Source organism: Schistocerca gregaria, chromosome 5 (genome assembly GCF_023897955.1).
Source record: "Schistocerca gregaria isolate iqSchGreg1 chromosome 5, iqSchGreg1.2, whole genome shotgun sequence".
NCBI lineage: Eukaryota > Metazoa > Arthropoda > Insecta > Orthoptera > Acrididae > Schistocerca > Schistocerca gregaria.
The window spans coordinates 575546912-575566402 of record NC_064924.1 but is presented as its reverse complement, the minus strand read 5'-3'; the positions used below and the strand labels follow the sequence as shown (position 1 = coordinate 575566402).

Sequence of the window (19491 nt, the reverse complement as noted above, 5' to 3'; positions counted from 1 at the left end):
CGGCAATGTGGACACTCCCAGAAGCAGCAGTGCGCCAAATCAATTATCTGGTCGAGGGCTGCAAGATTCAGTGTGATGATGTGAGAATTCGGGGATAGCTCGCAAATTCAAAGCTGCCGCCTTCTTAGCTCAGTGGTAGAGCACTGGTCTCGTAAAACAGGAGTCGTGAGTTCGAACCTCACAGAAGGCATCCATTTATTTAACTTTCCTGCAACGTGCGGAGCTACCTCGAGCAATATCTATCACATGGCAGTACACTGAATGAAAGGGATGTTCTTCAACCTATGACAAGCATTCTACTGGCCTAGGAGCTTTTCTGAATGCATAGGCAGAACAGTGGTTTGTATGCATTTTGTAGTATAATGTCATTCGTTTATGAGCGTCGCTACAGTGTGCATGCACGTTATCCATGTGAAGAGGCATAAGCAGATGCTACCATTCTGCGAGATTCCTGCAGAATGTGTACGAATTGCGTTGATATAGAGAGCACAAGTGAGCCAAAGTCAACGCCTCCGTGGCGCAATCGGCTAGCGCGTTCGGCTGTTAACCGAAAGGTTGGCGGTTCGAGCCCACCCGGGGGCGAAATCGTTTTAACCGTCACCGAGGTGAGGACATACATCAACTTTGTTAGAGATACACAGCTAGTGTGGCAATTTGGCTGCGAAGGAGTGATGCCACAGATGCTTATACACATTCAGGCAGGTGGCACTGTAGGTAAAAACATGGCCCTACACAGATGTTCTACTGTTTTCCTATTTATTCACCATGTGTGACACTGCAGTGGAGTGACGCCCACTACCAAAGACGTTTTATTTACATTCAGTTTGAGCGTATACGTCGCGAGTGCCATATGACAGGGCCTGTCTCTCGATGTCGATTTGTATTTTGTGTCTCTTAAGTGTCGGTCTGCAGTAGGCCGCTGTTGGCCGAGCGACGTGCAGTGGCAATTTGGCTGCGAAGGAGTGATGCCACAGATGCTTATACACATTCAGTCAGGTGGCACTGTAGGTAAAAACATGGCCCAACACAGGTGTTCTACTGTTTTTCTATTTATTCACCATGTGTGACACTGCAGTGGAGCGACGCCCACTACAAAAGACGTTTTATTTACATTCAATTTCAGCGTATACGTCGCGAGTGCCATATGACAGGGCCTGTCTCTCGATGTCGATTTGTATGTTGTGTCTCTTAAGTGTCGGTCTGCAGTAGGCCGCTGTTGGCCGAGCGACGTGCAGTCGCCTTACATGAAGCCCCATGGGCAACGCCAGTGCCACTGTGAACAACAGCAAACTGTAGCCAGAGAGTGGAGCCGAAAGGCGCATTTCGCAGTCGAGCCACGTTATCCCACAAGCTGTGCACTAGGACAAGAAATTGCAGACCGCAAACTTTTGGTGGCCTGACGGTCGTCGCCGATCGTAAGGGCGAAACAGTCGAGAGATTTGGAGAACGGCAATGTGGACACTCCCAGAAGCAGCAGTGCGCCAAATCAATTATCTGGTCGAGGGCTGCAAGATTCAGTGTGATGATGTGAGAATTCGGGGATAGCTCGCAAATTCAAAGCTGCCGCCTTCTTAGCTCAGTGGTAGAGCACTGGTCTCGTAAAACAGGAGTCGTGAGTTCGAACCTCACAGAAGGCATCCATTTTCTTAACTTTCCTGCAACGTGCGGAGCTACCTCGAGCAATATCTATCACATGGCAGTACACTGAATGAAAGGGATGTTCTTCAACCTATGACAAGCATTCTACTGGCCTAGGAGGTTTTCTGAATGCATAGGCAGAACAGTGGTTTGTATGCATTTTGTAGTATAATGTCATTCGTTTATGAGCGTCGCTACAGTGTGCATGCACGTTATCCATGTGAAGAGGCATAAGCAGATGCTACCATTCTGCGAGATTCCTGCAGAATGTGTACGAATTGCGTTGATATAGAGAGCACAAGTGAGCCAAAGTCAACGCCTCCGTGGCGCAATCGGCTAGCGCGTTCGGCTGTTAACCGAAAGGTTGGTGGTTCGAGCCCACCCGGGGGCAAAATCGTTTTAACCGTCACCGAGGTGAGGACATACATCAACTTTGTTAGAGATACACAGCTAGTGTGGCAATTTGGCTGCGAAGGAGTGATGCCACAGATGCTTATACACATTCAGGCAGGTGGCACTGTAGGTAAAAACATGGCCCTACACAGATGTTCTACTGTTTTCCTGTTTATTCACCATGTGTGACACTGCAGTGGAGTGACGCCCACTACCAAAGACGTTTTATTTACATTCAGTTTGAGCGTATACGTGGCGAGTGCCATATGACAGGGCCTGTCTCTCGATGTCGATTTGTATTTTGTGTCTCTTAAGTGTCGGTCTGCAGTAGGCCGCTGTTGGCCGAGAGACGTGCAGTCGCCTTACATGAAGCCCCATGTGCAACGCCAGTGCCACTGTGAACAACAGCAAACTGTAGCCAGAGAGTGGAGCCGAAAGGCGCATTTCGCAGTCGAGCCACGTTATCCCACAAGCTGTGCACTAGGACAAGAAATTGCAGACCGCAAACGTTTGGTGGCCTGACGGTCGTCGCCGATCGTAAGGGCGAAACAGTCGAGAGATTTGGAGAACGGCAATGTGGACACTCCCAGAAGCAGCAGTGCGCCAAATCAATTATCTGGTCGAGGGCTGCAAGATTCAGTGTGATGATGTGAGAATTCGGGGATAGCTCGCAAATTCAAAGCTGCCGCCTTCTTAGCTCAGTGGTAGAGCACTGGTCTCGTAAAACAGGAGTCGTGAGTTCGAACCTCACAGAAGGCATCCATTTATTTAACTTTCCTGCAACGTGCGGAGCTACCTCGAGCAATATCTATCACATGGCAGTACACTGAATGAAAGGGATGTTCTTCAACCTATGACAAGCATTCTACTGGCCTAGGAGGTTTTCTGAATGCATAGGCAGAACAGTGGTTTGTATGCATTTTGTAGTATAATGTCATTCGTTTATGAGCGTCGCTACAGTGTGCATGCACGTTATCCATGTGAAGAGGCATAAGCAGATGCTACCATTCTGCGAGATTCCTGCAGAATGTGTACGAATTGCGTTGATATAGAGAGCACAAGTGAGCCAAAGTCAACGCCTCCGTGGCGCAATCGGCTAGCGCGTTCGGCTGTTAACCGAAAGGTTGGTGGTTCGAGCCCACCCGGGGGCGAAATCGTTTTAACCGTCACCGAGGTGAGGACATACATCAACTTTGTTAGAGATACACAGCTAGTGTGGCAATTTGGCTGCGAAGGAGTGATGCCACAGATGCATATACACATTCAGGCAGGTGGCACTGTAGGTAAAAACATGGCCCTACACAGATGTTCTACTGTTTTCCTGTTTATTCACCATGTGTGACACTGCAGTGGAGTGACGCCCACTACCAAAGACGTTTTATTTACATTCAGTTTGAGCGTATACGTCGCGAGTGCCATATGACAGGGCCTGTCTCTCGATGTCGATTTGTATTTTGTGTCTCTTAAGTGTCGGTCTGCAGTAGGCCGCTGTTGGCCGAGCGACGTGCAGTGGCAATTTGGCTGCGAAGGAGTGATGCCACAGATGCTTATACACATTCAGTCAGGTGGCACTGTAGGTAAAAACATGGCCCTACACAGGTGTTCTACTGTTTTTCTATTTATTCACCATGTGTGACACTGCAGTGGAGCGACGCCCACTACAAAAGACGTTTTATTTACATTCAATTTCAGCGTATACGTCGCGAGTGCCATATGACAGGGCCTGTCTCTCGATGTCGATTTGTATGTTGTGTCTCTTAAGTGTCGGTCTGCAGTAGGCCGCTGTTGGCCGAGCGACGTGCAGTCGCCTTACATGAAGCCCCATGGGCAACGCCAGTGCCACTGTGAACAACAGCAAACTGTAGCCAGAGAGTGGAGCCGAAAGGCGCATTTCGCAGTCGAGCCACGTTATCCCACAAGCTGTGCACTAGGACAAGAAATTGCAGACCGCAAACTTTTGGTGGCCTGACGGTCGTCGCCGATCGTAAGGGCGAAACAGTCGAGAGATTTGGAGAACGGCAATGTGGACACTCCCAGAAGCAGCAGTGCGCCAAATCAATTATCTGGTCGAGGGCTGAAGATTCAGTGTGATGATGTGAGAATTCGGGGATAGCTCGCAAATTCAAAGCTGCCGCCTTCTTAGCTCAGTGGTAGAGCACTGGTCTCGTAAAACAGGAGTCGTGAGTTCGAACCTCACAGAAGGCATCCATTTTCTTAACTTTCCTGCAACGTGCGGAGCTACCTCGAGCAATATCTATCACATGGCAGTACACTGAATGAAAGGGATGTTCTTCAACCTATGACAAGCATTCTACTGGCCTAGGAGGTTTTCTGAATGCATAGGCAGAACAGTGGTTTGTATGCATTTTGTAGTATAATGTCATTCGTTTATGAGCGTCGCTACAGTGTGCATGCACGTTATCCATGTGAAGAGGCATAAGCAGATGCTACCATTCTGCGAGATTCCTGCAGAATGTGTACGAATTGCGTTGATATAGAGAGCACAAGTGAGCCAAAGTCAACGCCTCCGTGGCGCAATCGGCTAGCGCGTTCGGCTGTTAACCGAAAGGTTGGTGGTTCGAGCCCACCCGGGGGCGAAATCGTTTTAACCGTCACCGAGGTGAGGACATACATCAACTTTGTTAGAGATACACAGCTAGTGTGGCAATTTGGCTGCGAAGGAGTGATGCCACAGATGCTTATACACATTCAGGCAGGTGGCACTGTAGGTAAAAACATGGCCCTACACAGACGTTCTACTGTTTTCCTATTTATTCACCATGTGTGACACTGCAGTGGAGCGACGCCCACTACAAAAGACGTTTTATTTACATTCAATTTCAACGTATACGTCGCGAGTGCCATATGACAGGGCCTGTCTCTCGATGTCGATTTGTATTTTGTGTCTCTTAAGTGTCGGTCTGCAGTAGGCCGCTGTTGGCCGAGAGACGTGCAGTCGCCTTACATGAAGCCCCATGTGCAACGCCAGTGCCACTGTGAACAACAGCAAACTGTAGCCAGAGAGTGGAGCCGAAAGGCGCATTTCGCAGTCGAGCCACGTTATCCCACAAGCTGTGCACTAGGACAAGAAATTGCAGACCGCAAACGTTTGGTGGCCTGACGGTCGTCGCCGATCGTAAGGGCGAAACAGTCGAGAGATTTGGAGAACGGCAATGTGGACACTCCCAGAAGCAGCAGTGCGCCAAATCAATTATCTGGTCGAGGGCTGCAAGATTCAGTGTGATGATGTGAGAATTCGGGGATAGCTCGCAAATTCAAAGCTGCCGCCTTCTTAGCTCAGTGGTAGAGCACTGGTCTCGTAAAACAGGAGTCGTGAGTTCGAACCTCACAGAAGGCATCCATTTATTTAACTTTCCTGCAACGTGCGGAGCTACCTCGAGCAATATCTATCACATGGCAGTACACTGAATGAAAGGGATGTTCTTCAACCTATGACAAGCATTCTACTGGCCTAGGAGGTTTTCTGAATGCATAGGCTGAACAGTGGTTTGTATGCATTTTGTAGTATAATGTCATTCGTTTATGAGCGTCGCTACAGTGTGCATGCACGTTATCCATGTGAAGAGGCATAAGCAGATGCTACCATTCTGCGAGATTCCTGCAGAATGTGTACGAATTGCGTTGATATAGAGAGCACAAGTGAGCCAAAGTCAACGCCTCCGTGGCGCAATCGGCTAGCGCGTTCGGCTGTTAACCGAAAGGTTGGTGGTTCGAGCCCACCCGGGGGCGAAATCGTTTTAACCGTCACCGAGGTGAGGACATACATCAACTTTGTTAGAGATACACAGCTAGTGTGGCAATTTGGCTGCGAAGGAGTGATGCCACAGATGCTTATACACATTCAGGCAGGTGGCACTGTAGGTAAAAACATGGCCCTACACAGATGTTCTACTGTTTTCCTATTTATTCACCATGTGTGACACTGCAGTGGAGTGACGCCCACTACCAAAGATGTTTTATTTACATTCAATTTGAGCGTATACGTCGCGAGTGCCATATGACATGGCCTGTCTCTCGATGTCGATTTGTATTTTGTGTCTCTTAAGTGTCGGTCTGCAGTAATCCGCTGTTGGCCGAGAGACGTGCAGTCGCCTTACATGAAGCCCCATGGGCAACGCCAGTGCCACTGTGATCAACAGAAAACTGTAGCCAGAGAGTGGAGCCGAAAGGCGCATTTCGCAGTCGAGCCACGTTATCCCACAAGCTGTGCACTAGGACAAGAAATTGCAGACCGCAAACGTTTGGTGGCCTGACGGTCGTCGCCGATCGTAAGGGCGAAACAGTCGAGAGATTTGGAGAACGGCAATGTGGACACTCCCAGAAGCAGCAGTGCGCCAAATCAATTATCTGGTCGAGGGCTGCAAGATTCAGTGTGATGATGTGAGAATTCGGGGATAGCTCGCAAATTCAAAGCTGCCGCCTTTTTAGCTCAGTGGTAGAGCACTGGTCTCGTAAAACAGGAGTCGTGAGTTCGAACCTCACAGAAGGCATCCATTTTCTTAACTTTCCTGCAACGTGCGGAGCTACCTCGAGCAATATCTATCACATGGCAGTACACTGAATGAAAGGGATGTTCTTCAACCTATGACAAGCATTCTACTGGCCTAGGAGGTTTTCTGAATGCATAGGCAGAACAGTGGTTTGTATGCATTTTGTAGTATAATGTCATTCGTTTATGAGCGTCGCTACAGTGTGCATGCACGTTATCCATGTGAAGAGGCATAAGCAGATGCTACCATTCTGCGAGATTCCTGCAGAATGTGTACGAATTGCGTTGATATAGAGAGCACAAGTAAGCCAAAGTCAACGCCTCCGTGGCGCAATCGGCTAGCGCGTTCGGCTGTTAACCGAAAGGTTGGTGGTTCGAGCCCACCCGGGGGCGAAATCGTTTTAACCGTCACCGAGGTGAGGACATACATCAACTTTGTTAGAGATACACAGCTAGTGTGGCAATTTGGCTGCGAAGGAGTGATGCCACAGATGCTTATACACATTCAGGCAGGTGGCACTGTAGGTAAAAACATGGCCCTACACAGACGTTCTACTGTTTTCCTATTTATTCACCATGTGTGACACTGCAGTGGAGCGACGCCCACTACAAAAGACGTTTTATTTACAATTCAATTTCAACGTATACGTCGCGAGTGCCATATGACAGGGCCTGTCTCTCGATGTCGATTTGTATTTTGTGTCTCTTAAGTGTCGGTCTGCAGTAGGCCGCTGTTGGCCGAGAGACGTGCAGTCGCCTTACATGAAGCCCCATGTGCAACGCCAGTGCCACTGTGAACAACAGCAAACTGTAGCCAGAGAGTGGAGCCGAAAGGCGCATTTCGCAGTCGAGCCACGTTATCCCACAAGCTGTGCACTAGGACAAGAAATTGCAGACCGCAAACGTTTGGTGGCCTGACGGTCGTCGCCGATCGTAAGGGCGAAACAGTCGAGAGATTTGGAGAACGGCAATGTGGACACTCCCAGAAGCAGCAGTGCGCCAAATCAATTATCTGGTCGAGGGCTGCAAGATTCAGTGTGATGAAGTGAGAATTCGGGGATAGCTCGCAAATTCAAAGCTGCCGCCTTCTTAGCTCAGTGGTAGAGCACTGGTCTCGTAAACCACGGGTCGTGAGTTCGAAACTCACAGAAGGCATCCATTTTTTTAACTTTCCTGCAACGTGCGGAGCTACCTCGAGCAGTGTCTATCACATGGCAGTACACTGAATGAAAGGGATGTTCTACAACCTATGACAAGTATTCTACTGGGCTAGGAGGTTTTCTGAATGCATAGGCAGAACAGTGGTTTGTATGCATTTTGTAGTATAATGTCATTCGTTTATGAGCGTCGCTACAGTGTGCATGCACGTTATCCATGTGAAGAGGCATAAGCAGATGCTACCATTCTGCGAGATTCCTGCAGAATGTGTACGAATTGCGTTGATATAGAGAGCACAAGTGAACCAAAGTCAACGCCTCCGTGGCGCAATCGGCTAGCGCGTTTGGCTGTTAGCCGAAAGGTTGGTGGTTCGAGCCCACCTGGGGGCGAAATCGTTTTAACCGTCACCGAGGTGAGGACATACATCAACTTTGTTAGAGATACACAGCTAGTGTGGCAATTTGGCTGCGAAGGAGTGATGCCACAGATGCTTATACACATTCAGGCAGGTGGCACTGTAGGTAAAAACATGGCCCTACACAGACGTTCTACTGTTTTCCTATTTATTCACCATGTGTGACACTGCAGTGGAGCGACGCCCACTACAAAAGACGTTTTATTTACATTCAATTTCAACGTATACGTCGCGAGTGCCATATGACAGGGCCTGTCTCTCGATGTCGATTTGTATTTTGTGTCTCTTAAGTGTCAGTCTGCAGTAGGCCGCTGTTGGCCGAGAGACGTGCAGTCGCCTTACATGAAGCCCCATGGGCAACGCCAGTGCCACTGTGAACAACAGCAAACTGTAGCCAGAGAGTGGAGCCGAAAGGCGCATTTCGCAGTCGAGCCACGTTATCCCACAAGCTGTGCACTAGGACAAGAAATTGCAGACCGCAAACGTTTGGTGGCCTGACGGTCGTCGCCGATCGTAAGGGCGAAACAGTCGAGAGATTTGGAGAACGGCAATGTGGACACTCCCAGAAGCAGCAGTGCGCCAAATCAATTATCTGGTCGAGGGCTGCAAGATTCAGTGTGATGATGTGAGAATTCGGGGATAGCTCGCAAATTCAAAGCTGCCGCCTTCTTAGCTCAGTGGTAGAGCACTGGTCTCGTAAAACAGGAGTCGTGAGTTCGAACCTCACAGAAGGCATCCATTTATTTAACTTTCCTGCAACGTGCGGAGCTACCTCGAGCAATATCTATCACATGGCAGTACACTGAATGAAAGGGATGTTCTACAACCTATGACAAGTATTCTACTGGCCTAGGAGGTTTTCTGAATGCATAGGCAGAACAGTGGTTTGTATGCATTTTGTAGTATAATGTCATTCGTTTATGAGCGTCGCTACAGTGTGCATGCACGTTATCCATGTGAAGAGGCATAAGCAGATGCTACCATTCTGCGAGATTCCTGCAGAATGTGTACGAATTGCGTTGATATAGAGAGCACAAGTGAGCCAAAGTCAACGCTTCCGTGGCGCAATCGGCGAGCGCGTTCGGCTGTTAACCGAAAGGTTGGTGGTTCGAGCCCATCCGGGGGCGAAATCGTTTTAACCGTCACCGAGGTAAGGACATACATCAACTTTGTTAGAGATACACAGCTAGTGTGGCAATTTGGCTGCGAAGGAGTGATGCCACAGATGCTTATACACATTCAGGCAGGTGGCACTGTAGGTAAAAACATGGCCCTACACAGACGTTCTACTGTTTTCCTATATATTCACCATGTGTGACACTGCAGTGGAGCGACGCCCAGTACAAAAGACGTTTTATTTACATTCAATTTCAGCGTATACGTCGCGAGTGCCATATGACAGGGCCTGTCTCTCGATGTCGATTTGTATTTTGTGTCTCTTAAGTGTCGGTCTGCAGTAGGCCGCTGTTGGCCGAGCGACGTGCAGTCGCCTTACATGAAGCCCCATGGGCAACGCCAGTGCCACTGTGAACAACAGCAAACTGTAGCCAGAGAGTGGAGCCGAAAGGCGCATTTCGCAGTCGAGCCACGTTATCCCACAAGCTGTGCACTAGGACAAGAAATTGCAGACCGCAAACTTTTGGTGGCCTGACGGTCGTCGCCGATCGTAAGGGCGAAACAGTCGAGAGATTTGGAGAACGGCAATGTGGACACTCCCAGAAGCAGCAGTGCGCCAAATCAATTATCTGGTCGAGGGCTGCAAGATTCAGTGCGATGATGTGAGAATTCGGGGATAGCTCGCAAATTCAAAGCTGCCGCCTTCTTAGCTCAGTGGTAAAGGACTGGTCTCGAAAAACAGGAGTCGTGAGTCCGAACCTCACAGAAGGCATCCATTTATTTAACTTTCCTGCAACGTGCGGAGCTACCTCGAGAAATATCTATCACATGGCAGTACACTGAATGAAAGGGATGTTCTACAACCTATGACAAGTATTCTACTGGCCTAGGAGGTTTTCTGAATGCATAGGCAGAACAGTGGTTTGTATGCATTTTGTAGTGTAATGTCATTCGTTCATGAGCGTCGCTACAGTGTGCATGCACGTTATTCATGTGAAGAGGCATAAGCAGATGCTACCATTCTGCGAGATTTCTGCAGAATGTGTACGAATTGCATTGATACAGAGAGCACATGTGAGCCAAAGTCTAGGCCTCCGTGGCGCAATCGGCTAGCGCGTTCGGCTGTTAACCGAAAGGTTGGTGGTTCGAGCCCACCTGGGGGCGAAATCGCTTTAACCGTCACCGAGGTGAGGACATACATCAACTTTGTTAGAGATACACAGCTAGTGTGGCAATTTGGCTGCGAAGGAGTGATGCCACAGATGCTTATACACATTCAGGCAGGCGGCACTGTAGGTAAAAACATGGCCCTACACGGACGTTCTATTGTTTTTCTATTTATTCACCATGTGTGACACTGCAGTGGAGCGACGCCCACTACAAAAGGCGTTTTATTTACATTCAATTTCAGCGTATACGTCGCGAGTGCCATATGACAGGGCCTGTCTCTCGATGTCGATTTGTATTTTGTGTCTCTTAAGTGTCGGTCTGCAGTAGGCCGCTGTTGGCCGAGCGACGTGCAGTCGCCTTACATGAAGCCCCATGGGCAACGCCAGTGCCACTGTGAACAACAGCAAACTGTAGCCAGAGAGTGGAGCCGAAAGGCGCATTTCGCAGTCGAGCCACGTTATCCCACAAGCTGTGCACTAGGACAAGAAATTGCAGACCGCAAACTTTTGGTGGCCTGACGGTCGTCGCCGATCGTAAGGGCGAAACAGTCGAGAGATTTGGAGAACGGCAATGTGGACACTCCCAGAAGCAGCAGTGCGCCAAATCAATTATCTGGTCGAGGGCTGCAAGATTCAGTGCGATGATGTGAGAATTCGGGGATAGCTCGCAAATTCAAAGCTGCCGCCTTTTTAGCTCAGTGGTAGAGCACTGGTCTCGTAAACCAGAAGTCGTGAGTTCGAACCTCACAGAAGGCATCCTTTTTTTAACTTTCCTGCAACGTGCGGAGCTACCTCGAGCAATATCTATCACATGGCAGTACACTGAATGAAAGGGATGTTCTACAACCTATGACAAGTATTCTACTGGCCTAGGAGGTTTTCTGAATGCATAGGCAGAACAGTGGTTTGTATGCGTTTTGTAGTATAATGTCATTCGTTTATGAGCGTCGCTACAGTGTGCATGCACGTTATCCATGTGAAGAGGCATAAGCAGATGCTACCATTCTGCGAGATTCCTGCAGAATGTGTACGAATTGCGTTGATATAGAGAGCACAAGTGAGCCAAAGTCAACGCCTCCGTGGCGCAATCGGCTAGCGCGTTCGGCTGTTAACCGAAAGGTTGGTGGTTCGAGCCCACACGGGGGCGAAATCGTTTTAACCGTCACCGAGGTGAGGACATACATCAACTTTGTTAGAGATACACAGCTAGTGTGGCAATTTGGCTGCGAAGGAGTGATGCCACAGATGCTTATACACATTCAGGCAGGTGGCACTGTAGGTAAAAACATGGCCCTACACAGACGTTCTACTGTTTTCCTATTTATTCACCATGTGTGACACTGCAGTGGAGCGACGCCCACTACAAAAGACGTTTTATTTACATTCAATTTCAGCGTATACGTCGCGAGTGCCATATGACAGGGCCTGTCCCTCGATGTCGATTTGTATTTTGTGTCTCTTAAGTGTCGGTCTGCAGTAGGCCGCTGTTGGCCGAGCGACGTGCAGTCGCCTTACATGAAGCCCCATGGGCAACGCCAGTGCCACTGTGAACAACAGCAAACTGTAGCCAGAGAGTGGAGCCGAAAGGCGCATTTCGCAGTCGAGCCACGTTATCCCACAAGCTGTGCACTAGGACAAGAAATTGCAGACCGCAAACTTTTGGTGGCCTGACGGTCGTCGCCGATCGTAAGGGCGAAACAGTCGAGAGATTTGGAGAACGGCAATGTGGACACTCCCAGCAGCAGCAGTGCGCCAAATCAATTATCTGGTCGAGGGCTGCAAGATTCAGTGTGATGAAGTGAGAATTCGGGGATAGCTCGCAAATTCAAAGCTGCCGCCTTCTTAGCTTAGTGGTAGAGCACTGGTCTCGTAAACCAGGAGTCGTGAGTTCGAACCTCACAGAATGCATCCATTTTTTTAACTTTCCTGCAACGTGCGGAGCTACCTCGAGCAATATCTATCACATGGCAGTACACTGAATGAAAGGGATGTTCTACAACCTATGTCAAGTATTCTACTGGCCTAGGAGGTTTTCTGAATGCATAGGCAGAACAGTGGTTTGTATGCATTTTGTAGTATAATGTCATTCGTTTATGAGCGTCGCTACAGTGTGCATGCACATTATCCATGTGAAGAGGCATAAGCAGATGCTACCATTCTGCAAGATTCCTGCAGAATGTGAACGAATTGCGTTGATATATAGAGCATAAGTGAGCCAAAATCGACGCCACCGTGGCTGCAATCGGCTAGCGCGTTCGGCTGTTAACCGAAAGGTTGGTGGTTCGAGCCACCCCGGGGGCGAAATCGTTTTAACCGTCACCGAGGTGAGGACATACATCAACTTTGTTAGAGATACACAGCTAGTGTGGCAATTTGGCTGCGAAGGAGTGATGCCACAGATGCTTATACACATTCAGGCAGGTGGCACTGTAGGTAAAAACATGGCCCTACACAGACGTTCTACTGTTTTCCTATTTATTCACCATGTGTGACACTGCAGTGGAGCGACGCCCACTACAAAAGACGTTTTATTTACATTCAATTTGAGCGTATACGTCGCGAGTGCCATATGACAGGGCCTGTCCCTCGATGTCGATTTGTATTTTGTGTCTCTTAAGTGTCGGTCTGCAGTAGGCCGCTGTTGGCCGAGCGACGTGCAGTCGCCTTACATGAAGCCCCATGGGCAACGCCAGTGCCACTGTGAACAACAGCAAACTGTAGCCAGAGAGTGGAGCCGAAAGGCGCATTTCGCAGTCGAGCCACGTTATCCCACAAGCTGTGCACTAGGACAAGAAATTGCAGACCGCAAACTTTTGGTGGCCTGACGGTCGTCGCCGATCGTAAGGGCGAAACAGTCGAGAGATTTGGAGAACGGCAATGTGGACACTCCCAGCAGCAGCAGTGCGCCAAATCAATTATCTGGTCGAGGGCTGCAAGATTCAGTGTGATGAAGTGAGAATTCGGGGATAGCTCGCAAATTCAAAGCTGCCGCCTTCTTAGCTCAGTGGTAGAGCACTGGTCTCGTAAACCAGGAGTCGTGAGTTCGAACCTCACAGAAAGCATCCATTTTTTTAACTTTCCTGCAACGTGCGGAGCTACCTCGAGCAATATCTATCACATGGCAGTACACTGAATGAAAGGGATGTTCTACAACCTATGTCAAGTATTCTACTGGCCTAGGAGGTTTTCTGAATGCATAGGCAGAACAGTGGTTTGTATGCATTTTGTAGTATAATGTCATTCGTTTATGAGCGTCGCTACAGTGTGCATGCACATTATCCATGTGAAGAGGCATAAGCAGATGCTACCATTCTGCAAGATTCCTGCAGAATGTGAACGAATTGCGTTGATATATAGAGCATAAGTGAGCCAAAATCGACGCCACCGTGGCTGCAATCGGCTAGCGCGTTCGGCTGTTAACCGAAAGGTTGGTGGTTCGAGCCACCCCGGGGGCGAAATCGTTTTAACCGTCACCGAGGTGAGGACATACATCAACTTTGTTAGAGATACACAGCTAGTGTGGCAATTTGGCTGCGAAGGAGTGATGCCACAGATGCTTATACACATTCAGGCAGGTGGCACTGTAGGTAAAAACATGGCCCTACACAGACGTTCTACTGTTTTCCTATTTATTCACCATGTGTGACACTGCAGTGGAGCGACGCCCACTACAAAAGACGTTTTATTTACATTCAATTTGATCGTATACGTCGCGAGTGCCATATGACAGGGCCTGTCTCTCGATGTCGATTTGTATTTTGTGTCTCTTAAGTGTCGGTCTGCAGTAGGCCGCTGTTGGCCGAGCGACGTGCAGTCGCCTTACATGAAGCCCCATGGGCAACGCCAGTGCCACTGTGAACAACAGCAAACTGTAGCCAGAGAGTGGAGCCGAAAGGCGCATTTCGCAGTCGAGCCACGTTATCCCACAAGCTGTGCACTAGGACAAGAAATTGCAGACCGCAAACTTTTGGTGGCCTGACGGTCGTCGCCGATCGTAAGGGCGAAACAGTCGAGAGATATGGAGAACGGCAATGTGGACACTCCCAGCAGCAGCAGTGCGCCAAATCAATTATCTGGTCGAGGGCTGCAAGATTCAGTGTGATGAAGTGAGAATTCAGGGATAGCTCGCAAATTCAAAGCTGCCTCCTTCTTAGCTCAGTGGTAGAACACTGGTCTCGTAAACCAGGCGTCGTGAGTTCGAACCTCACAGAAGGCATCCATTTTTTTAACTTTCCTGCAACGTGCGGAGCTACCTCGAGCAATATCTATCACATGGCAGTACACTGAATGGAAGTGATGTTCTTCAACCTATGACAAGTATTCTACTGGCCTAGGAGGTTTTCTGAATGCATAGGCAGAACAGTGGTTTGTATGCATTTTGTAGTATAATGTCACTCGTTTATGAGCGTCGCTACAGTGTGCATGCACGTTATCCATGTGAAGAGGCATAAGCAGATGCTACCATTCTGCGAGATTCCTGCAGAATGTGTACGAATTGCGTTGATATAGAGAGCAAAAGTGAGCCAAAATCGACGCCTCCGTGGCGCAATCGGCTAGCGCGTTCGGCTGTTAACCGAAATGTTGGTGGTTCGAGCTCACTCGGGGGCGAAATCGTTTTAACCGTCACCGTTGTGAGGACATACGTCAACTTTGTTAGAGATACACAGCTAGTGTGGCAATTTGGCTGCGAAGGAGTGATGCCACAGATGCTTACACACATTCTGGCAGGTGGCGCTGTAGGTAAAAACATGGCCCTACACAGACGTTCTAGTGTTTTCCTATTTATTCACCATGTGTGACACTGCAGTGGAGCGACGCCCACTACAAAAGACGTTTTATTTACATTCAATTTGAGCGTATACGTCGCGAGTGCCATATGACAGGGCCTGTCTCTCGATGTCGATTTGTATTTTGTGTCTCTTAAGCGTCGGTCTGCAGTAGGCCGCTGTTGGCCGAGCGACGTGCAGTCGCCTTACATGAAGCCCCATGGGCAACGCCAGTGCCACTGTGAACAACAGCAAACTGTAGCCAGAGAGTGGAGCCGAAAGGCGCATTTCGCAGTCGAGCCACGTTATCCCACAAGCTGTGCACTAGGACAAGAAATTGCAGACCGCAAAGTATTGGTGGCCTGACGGTCGTCGCCGATCGTAAGGGCGAAACAGTCGAGAGATATGGAGAACGGAAATGTGGACACTCCCAGCAGCAGCAGTGCGCCAAATCAATTATCTGGTCGAGCGCTGCAAGATTCAGTGCGACGCCCACTACAAAAGACGTTTTATTTACATTCAATTTAAGCGTATACGTCGCGAGTGCCATTTGACAGGGCCTGTCTCTCGATGTCGATTTGTATTTTGTGTCTCTTAAGTGTCGGTCTGCAGTAGGCTGCTGTTGGCCGAGCGACGTGCAGTCGCCTTACATGAAGCCCCATGGGCAACGCCAGTGCCACTGTGAACAACAGCAAACTGTAGCCAGAGAGTGGAGCCGAAAGGCGCATTTCGCAGTCGAGCCACGTTATCCCACAAGCTGTGCACTAGGACAAGAAATTGCAGACCGCAAACGTTTGGTGGCATGACGGTCGTCGCCGATCGTAAGGGCGAAACAGTCGAGAGATTTGGAGAACGGCAATGTGGACACTCCCAGCAGCAGCAGTGCGCCAAATCAATTATCTGGTCGAGGGCTGCAAGATTCAGTGTGATGAAGTGAGAATTCGGGGATAGCTCGCAAATTCAAAGCTGCCACCTTCTTAGCTCAGTGGTAGAGCACTGGTCTCGTAAACCAGGAGTCGTGAGTTCGAACCTCACAGAAGGCATCCATTTTTTTAACTTTCCTGCAATGTGCGGAGCTACCTCGACCAATATCTATCACATAGCAGTACACTGAATGAAAGGGATGTTCTTCAACCTATGACAAGTATTCTACTGGCCTAGGAGGTTTTCTGAATGCATAGGCAGAACAGTGGTTTATATGCATTTTGTAGTATAATGTCATTCGTTTATGAGCGTCGCTACAGTGTGCATGCACGTTATCCATGTGAAGAGGCATAAGCAGATGCTACCATTCTGCGAGATAACTGCAGAATGTGTACGAATTGCGTTGATATAGAGAGCAAAAGTTGGCCAAAATCGACGCCTCCGTGGCGCAATCGGCTAGCGCGTACGGCTGTTAACCGAAAGGTTGGTGGTTCGAGCCCACCCGGGGGCGAAATCGTTTTAACCGTCACCGAGGTGAGGACATACATCAACTTTGTTAGAGATACACAGCTAGTGTGGCAATTTGGCTGCGAAGGAGTGATGCCACAGATGCTTATACACATTCAGGCAGGTGGCACTGTAGGTAAAAACATGGCCCTACACAGACGTTCTACTGTTTTCCTATTTATTCACCATGTGTAACACTGCAGTGGAGCGACGCCCACTACAAAAGACGTTTTATTTACATTCAATTTGAGCGTATACGTCGCGAGTGCCATATGACAGGGCCTGTCTCTCGATATCGATTTGTATTTTGTGTCTCCTAAGTGTCGGTCTGCAGTAGGCCGCTGTTGGCCGAGAGACGTTCAGTCGCCTTACATGAAGCCCCATGGGCAACGCCAGTGCCACTGTGAACAACAGCAAACTGTAGCCAGAGAGTGGAGCCGAAAGGCGCATTTCGCAGTCGAGCCACGTTATCCCACAAGCTGTGCACTAGGACAAGAAATTGCAGACCGCAAACGTTTGGTGGCCTGACGGTCGTCGCCGATCGTAAGGGCGAAACAGTCGAGAGATTTGGAGAACGGCAATGTGGACACTCCCAGCAGCAGCAGTGCGCCAAATCAATTATCTGGTCGAGCGCTGCAAGATTCAGTGTGATGAAGTGACAATTCGGGGATAGCTCGCAAATTCAAAGCTGCCGCCTTCTTAGCTCAGTGGTAGAGCGCTGGTCTCGTAAACCAGGTGTCGTAAGTTCCAACCTCACAGAAGGCATCAATTTTTTTAACTTTCCTGCAACGTGCGGAGCTACCTCGAGCAATATCTCTCACATGGCAGTACACTGAATGAAAGGGATGTTCTACAACCTATGTCAAGTATTCTACTGGCCTAGGAGGTTTTCTGAATGCATAGGCAGAACAGTGGTTTGTATGCATTTTGTAGTATAATGTCATTCGTTTATGAGCGTCGCTACAGTGTGCATGCACGTTATCCATGTGAAGAGGCATAAGCAGATGCTACCATTCTGCGAGATTCCTGCAGAATGTGTACGAATTGCTTTGATATAGAGAGCACAAGTGAGCCAAAGTCAACTCCTCCGCGGCGCAATTGGCTAGAGCCTTCGGCTGTTAACCGAAAGGTTGGTGGTTCGAGCCACCCCGGGGGCGAAATCGTTTTAACCGTCACCGAGGTGAGGACATACATCAACTTTGTTAGAGATACACAGCTAGTGTGGCAATTTGGCTGCGAAGGAGTGATGCCACAGATGCTTATACACATTCAGGCAGGTGGCACTGTAGGTAAAAACATGTCCCTACACAGACGTTCTACTGTTTTCCTATTTATTCACCATGTGTGACACTGCAGTGGAGCGACGCCCACTACAAAAGACGTTTTATTTACATTCAATTTGATCGTATACGTCGCGAGTGCCATATGACAGGGCCTGTCTCTCGATGTCGATTTGTATTTTGTGTCTCTTAAGTGTCGGTCTGCAGTAGGCCGCTGTTGGCCGAGCGACGTGCAGTCGCCTTACATGAAGCCCCATGGGCAACGCCAGTGCCACTGTGAACAACAGCAAACTGTAGCCAGAGAGTGGAGCCGAAAGGCGCATTTCGCAGTCGAGCCACGTTATCCCACAAGCTGTGCACTAGGACAAGAAATTGCAGACCGCAAACTTTTGGTGGCCTGACGGTCGTCGCCGATCGTAAGGGCGAAACAGTCGAGAGATATGGAGAACGGCAATGTGGACACTCCCAGCAGCAGCAGTGCGCCAAATCAATTATCTGGTCGAGGGCTGCAAGATTCAGTGTGATGAAGTGAGAATTCAGGGATAGCTCGCAAATTCAAAGCTGCCTCCTTCTTAGCTCAGTGGTAGAACACTGGTCTCGTAAACCAGGCGTCGTGAGTTCGAACCTCACAGAAGGCATCCATTTTTTTAACTTTCCTGCAACGTGCGGAGCTACCTCGAGCAATATCTATCACATGGCAGTACACTGAATGGAAGTGATGTTCTTCAACCTATGACAAGTATTCTACTGGCCTAGGAGGTTTTCTGAATGCATAGGCAGAACAGTGGTTTGTATGCATTTTGTAGTATAATGTCACTCGTTTATGAGCGTCGCTACAGTGTGCATGCACGTTATCCATGTGAAGAGGCATAAGCAGATGCTACCATTCTGCGAGATTCCTGCAGAATGTGTACGAATTGCGTTGATATAGAGAGCAAAAGTGAGCCAAAATCGACGCCTCCGTGGCGCAATCGGCTAGCGCGTTCGGCTGTTAACCGAAATGTTGGTGGTTCGAGCTCACTCGGGGGCGAAATCGTTTTAACCGTCACCGTTGTGAGGACATACGTCAACTTTGTTAGAGATACACAGCTAGTGTGGCAATTTGGCTGCGAAGGAGTGATGCCACAGATGCTTATACACATTCAGGCAGGTGGCGCTGTAGGTAAAAACATGGCCCTACACAGACGTTCTAGTGTTTTCCTATTTATTCACCATGTGTGACACTGCAGTGGAGCGACGCCCACTACAAAAGACGTTTTATTTACATTCAATTTGAGCGTATACGTCGCGAGTGCCATATGACAGGGCCTGTCTCTCGATGTCGATTTGTATTTTGTGTCTCTTAAGCGTCGGTCTGCAGTAGGCCGCTGTTGGCCGAGCGACGTGCAGTCGCCTTACATGAAGCCCCATGGGCAACGCCAGTGCCACTGTGAACAACAGCAAACTGTAGCCAGAGAGTGGAGCCGAAAGGCGCATTTCGCAGTCGAGCCACGTTATCCCACAAGCTGTGCACTAGGACAAGAAATTGCAGACCGCAAACTATTGGTGGCCTGACGGTCGTCGCCGATCGTAAGGGCGAAACAGTCGAGAGATATGGAGAACGGAAATGTGGACA

At 49.1% G+C, this 19491-nt stretch overlaps 28 non-coding genes across 28 annotated transcripts; all 28 read left to right on the top strand.

The window, feature by feature from the left end:
* Positions 1–118: 118 nt before the first annotated feature.
* Positions 119–190, top strand: Trnat-cgu (transfer RNA threonine (anticodon CGU)). The gene has a single exon. It is a non-coding gene; the product is annotated as a tRNA-Thr (tRNA).
* Positions 191–508: 318 nt separating this feature from the next.
* On the top strand, positions 509–582 carry Trnan-guu (transfer RNA asparagine (anticodon GUU)). The gene has a single exon. It is a non-coding gene; the product is annotated as a tRNA-Asn (tRNA).
* A 983-nt stretch (positions 583–1565) lies between these two features.
* Positions 1566–1637, top strand: Trnat-cgu (transfer RNA threonine (anticodon CGU)). The gene has a single exon. It is a non-coding gene; the product is annotated as a tRNA-Thr (tRNA).
* A 318-nt stretch (positions 1638–1955) lies between these two features.
* Trnan-guu (transfer RNA asparagine (anticodon GUU)) lies at positions 1956–2029 on the top strand. The gene has a single exon. It is a non-coding gene; the product is annotated as a tRNA-Asn (tRNA).
* A 689-nt stretch (positions 2030–2718) lies between these two features.
* Positions 2719–2790, top strand: Trnat-cgu (transfer RNA threonine (anticodon CGU)). Its single transcript has one exon. It is a non-coding gene; the product is annotated as a tRNA-Thr (tRNA).
* Positions 2791–3108: 318 nt separating this feature from the next.
* Positions 3109–3182, top strand: Trnan-guu (transfer RNA asparagine (anticodon GUU)). Its single transcript has one exon. It is a non-coding gene; the product is annotated as a tRNA-Asn (tRNA).
* A 982-nt stretch (positions 3183–4164) lies between these two features.
* Trnat-cgu (transfer RNA threonine (anticodon CGU)) lies at positions 4165–4236 on the top strand. The gene has a single exon. It is a non-coding gene; the product is annotated as a tRNA-Thr (tRNA).
* A 318-nt stretch (positions 4237–4554) lies between these two features.
* Trnan-guu (transfer RNA asparagine (anticodon GUU)) lies at positions 4555–4628 on the top strand. Its single transcript has one exon. It is a non-coding gene; the product is annotated as a tRNA-Asn (tRNA).
* A 689-nt stretch (positions 4629–5317) lies between these two features.
* Positions 5318–5389, top strand: Trnat-cgu (transfer RNA threonine (anticodon CGU)). The gene has a single exon. It is a non-coding gene; the product is annotated as a tRNA-Thr (tRNA).
* A 318-nt stretch (positions 5390–5707) lies between these two features.
* On the top strand, positions 5708–5781 carry Trnan-guu (transfer RNA asparagine (anticodon GUU)). The gene has a single exon. It is a non-coding gene; the product is annotated as a tRNA-Asn (tRNA).
* Positions 5782–6470: 689 nt separating this feature from the next.
* Positions 6471–6542, top strand: Trnat-cgu (transfer RNA threonine (anticodon CGU)). Its single transcript has one exon. It is a non-coding gene; the product is annotated as a tRNA-Thr (tRNA).
* Positions 6543–6860: 318 nt separating this feature from the next.
* Positions 6861–6934, top strand: Trnan-guu (transfer RNA asparagine (anticodon GUU)). Its single transcript has one exon. It is a non-coding gene; the product is annotated as a tRNA-Asn (tRNA).
* A 690-nt stretch (positions 6935–7624) lies between these two features.
* Trnat-cgu (transfer RNA threonine (anticodon CGU)) lies at positions 7625–7696 on the top strand. The gene has a single exon. It is a non-coding gene; the product is annotated as a tRNA-Thr (tRNA).
* Positions 7697–8014: 318 nt separating this feature from the next.
* Positions 8015–8088, top strand: Trnan-guu (transfer RNA asparagine (anticodon GUU)). The gene has a single exon. It is a non-coding gene; the product is annotated as a tRNA-Asn (tRNA).
* A 689-nt stretch (positions 8089–8777) lies between these two features.
* Positions 8778–8849, top strand: Trnat-cgu (transfer RNA threonine (anticodon CGU)). Its single transcript has one exon. It is a non-coding gene; the product is annotated as a tRNA-Thr (tRNA).
* Positions 8850–9167: 318 nt separating this feature from the next.
* Trnan-guu (transfer RNA asparagine (anticodon GUU)) lies at positions 9168–9241 on the top strand. The gene has a single exon. It is a non-coding gene; the product is annotated as a tRNA-Asn (tRNA).
* Positions 9242–10320: 1079 nt separating this feature from the next.
* Positions 10321–10394, top strand: Trnan-guu (transfer RNA asparagine (anticodon GUU)). Its single transcript has one exon. It is a non-coding gene; the product is annotated as a tRNA-Asn (tRNA).
* A 689-nt stretch (positions 10395–11083) lies between these two features.
* Positions 11084–11155, top strand: Trnat-cgu (transfer RNA threonine (anticodon CGU)). The gene has a single exon. It is a non-coding gene; the product is annotated as a tRNA-Thr (tRNA).
* A 317-nt stretch (positions 11156–11472) lies between these two features.
* Positions 11473–11546, top strand: Trnan-guu (transfer RNA asparagine (anticodon GUU)). The gene has a single exon. It is a non-coding gene; the product is annotated as a tRNA-Asn (tRNA).
* A 689-nt stretch (positions 11547–12235) lies between these two features.
* Positions 12236–12307, top strand: Trnat-cgu (transfer RNA threonine (anticodon CGU)). Its single transcript has one exon. It is a non-coding gene; the product is annotated as a tRNA-Thr (tRNA).
* Positions 12308–13389: 1082 nt separating this feature from the next.
* On the top strand, positions 13390–13461 carry Trnat-cgu (transfer RNA threonine (anticodon CGU)). Its single transcript has one exon. It is a non-coding gene; the product is annotated as a tRNA-Thr (tRNA).
* A 1079-nt stretch (positions 13462–14540) lies between these two features.
* On the top strand, positions 14541–14615 carry Trnat-cgu (transfer RNA threonine (anticodon CGU)). Its single transcript has one exon. It is a non-coding gene; the product is annotated as a tRNA-Thr (tRNA).
* Positions 14616–14933: 318 nt separating this feature from the next.
* Trnan-guu (transfer RNA asparagine (anticodon GUU)) lies at positions 14934–15007 on the top strand. The gene has a single exon. It is a non-coding gene; the product is annotated as a tRNA-Asn (tRNA).
* A 1129-nt stretch (positions 15008–16136) lies between these two features.
* Trnat-cgu (transfer RNA threonine (anticodon CGU)) lies at positions 16137–16208 on the top strand. The gene has a single exon. It is a non-coding gene; the product is annotated as a tRNA-Thr (tRNA).
* A 318-nt stretch (positions 16209–16526) lies between these two features.
* Trnan-guu (transfer RNA asparagine (anticodon GUU)) lies at positions 16527–16600 on the top strand. Its single transcript has one exon. It is a non-coding gene; the product is annotated as a tRNA-Asn (tRNA).
* Positions 16601–17289: 689 nt separating this feature from the next.
* Trnat-cgu (transfer RNA threonine (anticodon CGU)) lies at positions 17290–17361 on the top strand. Its single transcript has one exon. It is a non-coding gene; the product is annotated as a tRNA-Thr (tRNA).
* A 1078-nt stretch (positions 17362–18439) lies between these two features.
* On the top strand, positions 18440–18514 carry Trnat-cgu (transfer RNA threonine (anticodon CGU)). Its single transcript has one exon. It is a non-coding gene; the product is annotated as a tRNA-Thr (tRNA).
* A 318-nt stretch (positions 18515–18832) lies between these two features.
* Positions 18833–18906, top strand: Trnan-guu (transfer RNA asparagine (anticodon GUU)). The gene has a single exon. It is a non-coding gene; the product is annotated as a tRNA-Asn (tRNA).
* Positions 18907–19491: the final 585 nt, after the last annotated feature.